The following is a 6,881-nucleotide window of genomic DNA, read 5'->3' on the forward strand; positions in this document are numbered from 1 at the left end:
TGCATGAATGCGGAGGGGGAAAAAAAGATGTTTGGGTCAAGGCCACATTACACCATCCATATGTCATTCACCAGCTCCGGCTTCCGTCATATCTGACAAGGTAGGTCAGACTTTGGCAATGTGCAACAATTGGCATTTGCTGGAGAAGGTGGTGTTCCACCACTTTTGGAAGATGACAAAATAGTCCAGGAAGCACAATCTGAGGATATTACACACACACACACACACACACACACACACACCTTGGAGCAAAGGGAAACCCTTATTACTTTTTTTTTTTGCATTTTTCTCCCCTAGTTTTTACAGGGGGTTGGGAATATTCCAGTGTTTGAGGGGCTGCCATAAAGAAGACGGGCTCAACTTACTTTCCAAAGCAGCAGAAGGCAAGGCGAGAAACAATGGAGGGAAAACTAATCAAGGAGAGAAGCAACCTGGAATTAAGGAGAAATGTCCTAACAGAGAAAAGAAATCAACCAGTGGAACGACTTGCCTCCAGAAGTTGTGAATGCTCCAACACTGGAGGTTGCTAAGAAGAGATTGGACAACCATTTGTCTGAAATGGAATAGGGTTTCCTGCTTGAGTAGGAGGTTGGACTAGAAGACCTCCAAGGTCCCTTCCAGCTCTTATTTCAATTGATTGATTGATTGAATTCAGTGCAAGCAACCAGCCAGCCATTTCTGCAGTTAACCTGGAAGCAGTAGCAGGTTGATATAGGGCAGTGATGGCGAACCTTTTAGAAACCGAGTGCCCAAAACCCGGCCCCATCCCCCCACCCTGTCCCACCCNCCCCCCCGCTTGTCCGCTATTTTTTGGAAGCAGACCTGGCAACCCTAACCTTAATAAATGCTTTTAGGAGAAAATATGCCTGAAAGTCCTTTTAAGTGTTTCGTTAATCAGACACATGACATATACATTCTAAGAGTTTTCCCCTCCCTTATTTTGGGGTCATGGTTCACATCTTCCAATTAACTTGGAAGATGTGATTTACTTCCGGTTTCTTTTTCCCGGGCTATCCTTATTCTCCTCCCTTTTTCCCTGTTGCCTGGTTTAACTATAAAAATACCAGACAGTTCTGCATATTGTCAAAGCAAGAATATACAGTATTTGCAGCGTTGACAGTAACATTATCAGTGCTAGAAGGGAGTGTGGTCTCTGTTTATATACTGCTGGCTTTCCCTGGCAATGTTGGTGGGAGTCTTGGTTCCTTGTTTGGGCTGTTGTTTACTGTTAGCTTGTCTTGTGGCTTGAGAAACAATAATAAACAACAGCCTAAACAAGGAACCACCAAGACCATTCCCACCCGCACTGACCGGGGATGCTACTAGTATATAAAAGAAGAAACTCCACTCCCTTCGAACACTGACGATGTTACTTAGTTTGGTAATGAAATGTCTGCAAGGAAACCACCCAGCTCAGAGAGTACCAAGGGCCCCAACACAGTCTTGTATCAATATTTTTGCCCTGTTTTTAACATACCCAGCCCACTCTCTCTCTTTTTCTAGCTGTACATCTTTTTAATTTTATTGTGGGAGGACCGCATACACACACAAAGAGAAAGAAATATTTGGGGAATATTTAAAAGGCAGAATATTATTGTTGGAAGAAAAGTCTTCACCCTGGTTCCTAGTCCAAGCCGGGGATAAACAACATGGCGACTGCTTTAGAAAGAAGGTTGCAGTTTATTGAAGAGCCAGACAGAAAGATGGCTCTGGCAGAGAAAGGAACTAGCACATGTAGGGAGTGGATTTTTATACCCTCTGGAGCCTTTTTGTTTGGAGTTATTTCCTGTTCCTGTTTTGAGGCTATTTCCTGTGTCATGTATTCTGACCTGAGTTTGGGTGTGCCCTTTGGTCTTTGTGAGTTAATCCTACCATCTCCTGTCTCAGGTGGGGTATGCAGATTTGAGGTCTTTGTCTTCCTAATCTCCTAGCTCCAACTTTCCTGATGGTTTACATCTGCATTTCCAAAGAACTGGTTTCTGCTTGGGGAAGGAAGACTTGAGCTATTAAGAAAAACTGGGCATGCTTTTCTGTCTCTTTAAGGTCCTTTGAGGAAATATATTTTCCTTCCCTTTTTAATATTTCCTTCTCTGTGAGGCTGACTTCCCACATTATATTTCCCCAAAGCAATAATGGAAAATCTTAGGCAGGACCTCTCCCCCCACCCCAAGTCTCTCTGCCCCAAGCAGAAACCAGGTCTGTAGAAATGCAGATGTGATAATCCTGTCAGAAAGATTAGAGCCAGGAAGCTTGGAGCTGATGGGATTAGAAAGACAAAGATCTCTAGAATCACAATCCCTCACACCAAAAATCCAACCCAGGACATAGTCATCAGCCACAGCCCCAGGGAAGCAGGATATGACCTTTGGGACATAATAGGATTAACTCCCCACCATTAAAATACCAGAAAGGCACACGGAAGCTCAGGTCAAAGTTCATGCCACAGGAACAACTCCAACTACAAAAGCCCAAGAAGGTATAAAAACCCACCACTCCCAGATACATGTGGTCAGCTTTCCCAGAGCCACGTTTCTATCTGGCTCTGCTCTTCAATAAACTACAACCTTCTTTCTAAAGTCAGTCTCCATTTTGTTTATTCCCGGCTTGGACTGGACCCTGATGAAGATTTTTCCTTCAACATTATTAAACTTTGTTATAAGATAAAATACAAATGCAACAAAATTTGAGAAAGTTGGAGAAGAAGAAAAATGCAGAAAGAAGTAAAACAGTGACTTCTGACTTTTTTTTTCAGGACGGTAGGATGCAAAAATAAGTTACAGACTCAACCTTTTGCTGTACATTTCTAAATGTTTCAAGTTATTTCTATCACCACAAAATCAGTCTAATCCTCAAAACTTACAATCAGAGTTTCATTTTATTTTTTTCAGTTTCAAGGACAAAATCCAAAATGGGTTTCCAAAAGGAAACAAAACTGGATTAATTTCTTTTTTTAATTAGAATTTTGCCATTTGCTGCCCCCTCTTTTTAACAGGAGAAGCCAAGCCTCCATATTTCCAAACAATAGCTTTTCCGTAAAAAATGGTACAGGAAGGGGAAGGGGAGAGATGCATTTTTACACTATCACACCTCAATCCCCAGATTATCAATATGAAGTTTCTTTGTCAGGGGTAGGGCATATTTCTGATGGCAGAAAGTGCTTTTGGTTGATTGTTTGATTGTATTCCTGAAAAGGCAGGGTTTTTTTAAATAGAAAAAAAATGGAGGAAAGAATTTGTGGATAGAAAGGGGAAAAAATACAATGATTGTCTAGATTTGGAGGGAGTAAAAAATCATCAAATTTGCAGATGACACCAAGCTGGCAGGAATAGCCAACACTCCAGAAGACAGGCTTAGGATACAGGAGGATCTGGACAGACTTGAACACTGGGCACTATCTAACAAAATGAAATTCAATGGTGAAAAAAGCAAGGTTCTACATTTAGGCAAGAAAAACCAAATGTACAGGTATAGTATAGGGGGTCCCTTGCTCAATAGTAGTAACTGTGAGAGGGATCTCGGAGTCCTAGTGGACAATCACTTAAATATGAGCCAGCAGTGTGCTGCAGCTGCCAAAAAAGCCAACACAGTGCTGGGCTGCATTAACAGAGGGATAGAATCAAGATCACGTGAAGTATTAATACCACTTTACGATGCCTTAGTAAGGCCAGACTTGGAATACTGCATCTAGTTTTGGTCACCACGATGTAAAAAAGATATTGAGACTCTAGAAAGAGTACAGAAAAGAGCAACAAAGATGATTAGGGGACTGGAGGCTAAAACATATAAGGAAAGGTTGATGGAATTGGGTATGTCTAGTTTAACGAAGAGAAGGACGAGGGGGGACATGATAGCAGTATTCCAATATCTCAGGGGCTGCCCCAAAGAAGAGGGAGTCAAGCTATTTTCCAAGGCGCCTGAAGGCAGGACAAGAAGTAACGGATGGAAACTAATCAAGGAGAGAAGCAACCTACAACTAAGGAGAAACTTCCTGACAGTTAGAACAATTAACCAGTGGAACAACCTGCCTCCAGAAGCGGTGAATGCTCCAACACTGGAAGTTTTCAAGAAGAGACTGGACAGCCATTTGTCCGTTTCCTGCCTGAGCAGAGGGTTGGACTAGATGACCTCCAAGGTACCTTCCAACTTTATTATTATTATTATTATTATTATTATTATTATTATTATTATTGTTGTTGTTGTTGTTGTTGTTGTTGTTGTTGTTGTTGTTGTTGATATAAAAAAGTAGAAATTTTGTGTAGTTTCAAACCAATTTAGCACAGTTGAGCTCCAGGCACAAAGGAAATATGCAGCGTAGAAATCTCCCACAGTTGCCTTCTGGTGAGATGGGTGGTCAATAAATTTAATAATAAATAAATAAATAATAATAATAATAAATCTCATCCGTGCAGCTCCCGTTCTACTCTATATTCACCCAGGAAATTCTAGCAATCTTACGCTGCACAACTGCAAAGAAGAAAAATTGATCCCTTCATTCACTACATTTGTTTTTCAGAGAAAGCAACAAAGCCTCACCTGTTGAAGCACCACCTGCTATCTGGGAGACGGTCCATCCATGTGCAGCTCTTTTCCTCTGGGATGCTGCAAGAGGCAAGCCGGAAATAAGTTCCAGCAAGAAGGATTTAAAAAGAAAACACAGTTACTCCTTTGCCTGCAGTCAGTAATGTAGAAAAGGGCTTGGTTTGGACCGCTTAGAAATGGGGTTCAGCATTTAGGGGAGCAAAGGGGGCGGGTGTGGGAGCGAGACCCCTCTGGGCCCTTCCCTTCAGACTTGGCAGAGGGTTGCACTACATTTCCCAGCATTCCTTGCAATTTGTCTGCGTTGGCTGGCTTGCTCTAATACAGGGCTTTTCAACCTTTTCACCCATTGTACCACTTTTAGGCTATGGCAACATCCGAGGACCACCCGTCGCCTAGCAAGGTGTCAAAAACTTGATGATCAAAAAAAGGAAAAAAGTGATAAAGTACAGGTAGTCCTCGACTTACAACAGTTCACTTAGTGACTGTTCAAAGTTATAATGGCACTGAAAAAGTGCCCCCCAAGCCACAGTCGAGCAAGACACCTGCTTGCCTGCCTGCCCGGCGGCGCTCTTCCTCCTGTCCGAGGTTTTCATTGTTGTGAGCATTTCTGTTAAGGATTGGCAGCAGGGGTGGGGTGGGGGGTGTTTGGTTTTTATTCCCCCCATCTGATGGGTGGTGGTTGCAGCAGGTTTTGGTCACTTCACATGACCCTGGGACACTGTGACTGTCATAAATATGAATCAGTTGCCAAGCATCTGAATGTAAATCACAAGACCCTGGAGATGCTGCAACATTTCAGCTGATCAGCGCTTCTTCTGGGCTCAGCAGAAGCACCAGGATCAGAGCCGAGCTCCAGCTGGAGCCTGGCGCTGATCCTGGCGCTTCCGCTGAGCCCTGACAGCCCCGAAGAAGCGCCGATCAGCTGGAAAGCGGCACTGATCCTGGCGCTTCCGCCGAGCCCTAACAGCCCTCCAGCTCCAGCCGTCTCTCACTCAGGCTTGTGCGGTGCTGCCACCGGTTCAGCTCATTCCTCTCCCCTGCTACCACTTTTCCAGGATGGTCGCGTACCACCTGCCAGGTGCCAATGTACCACAGGTGGTACCCGTACCACTGGTTGAAAAGCCCTGCTCTAATACAATATTTCTCAACCTTGGCAACTTGAAGACGTGTGGACTTCAACCCCCAGAATTCCCCAGCCAGCAATGAATTCTGGGAGTTGAAGTCTATGCATCTTTAAGTTGCCAAAGGTTAAGAAACATTGGTCTAATAACATCTGGAGAGAACCTCAAGTTTTGATTCGGGCAATTCACTCTGGTTCAGATGGCTGTGCCTTGGTTAGTCATACAGGAAGTCCTCGACTTACAACAGTTCGTTTAGTGACTATTCAAAGTTACAACGGCACTAAAAAACGGCCATTTTTTACACTTAGGACCATTGCAGCAGCCCCATGGTTACATGATTTATATTCGGATGCTTGACAGGCGGTTCATATTTACGACGGTCGCAGTGTCCTGGGAGTCATGTGATCTCCTTTGCGACCTTCTGACAAGCAAAGTCAGTGGGGAAGCTAGATTCATTTAACAACTGTGTCACTAATTTAACAACTGCAATGATTTAGTTAACAATCGTGGCAAGAAAAGTCGTAAAATGGGGCCAAATTCACTTAACAAATTTCTCACTTAGCAACATCAATCTTGGGCTCCACTGTAAGCTGAGGACTATCTGGAGTTTATTCAATAAACTATTCAAAATATTATTTTTATTCAAAATAAAAGAAACAATATGGTGGAATGGCATGGCATGGCATGGCATGGCATGGCATGGCATGGCATGGCATGGCATAGAATAGAATAGAATAGAATAGAATAGAATAGAATAGAATAGAATAGAATAGAATAGAATAGAGATTTGGAATAGGATAGGATAGGATAGGATAGGATAGGATAGGATAGGATAGGATAGGATAGAATGGAATGGGATAGGATAGAATAGAATAGAATAGAATAGAATAGAATAGAATAGAATAGAATAGAGATTTGGAATAGAATAGGATAGAATAGGATAGAATAGGATAGGATAGGATAGGATAGGATGGAATGGAATGGGATAGGATAGGATAGGATAGGATAGAATAGAATAGAATAGAATAGAATAGAATAGGCTTTATTGTCACTTTGAATGTACGCTAATCCGCATGCATTAAAATGAAATTTCATTGCATTCAGCTCTCAAAGGGTCAGCACCTCCAATATACACTACATAAATATGACAAAAATAAATATAGAATTATGCATATACCCACATATATTATATGACACAGAGAAACAACAGTCTAGTTCAGG

Source organism: Protobothrops mucrosquamatus, unplaced genomic scaffold (assembly GCF_001527695.2).
Source record: "Protobothrops mucrosquamatus isolate PMUCROS unplaced genomic scaffold, P.Mucros_1.0 scaffold4393, whole genome shotgun sequence".
NCBI classification, from domain to species: Eukaryota; Metazoa; Chordata; class Lepidosauria; order Squamata; family Viperidae; genus Protobothrops; species Protobothrops mucrosquamatus.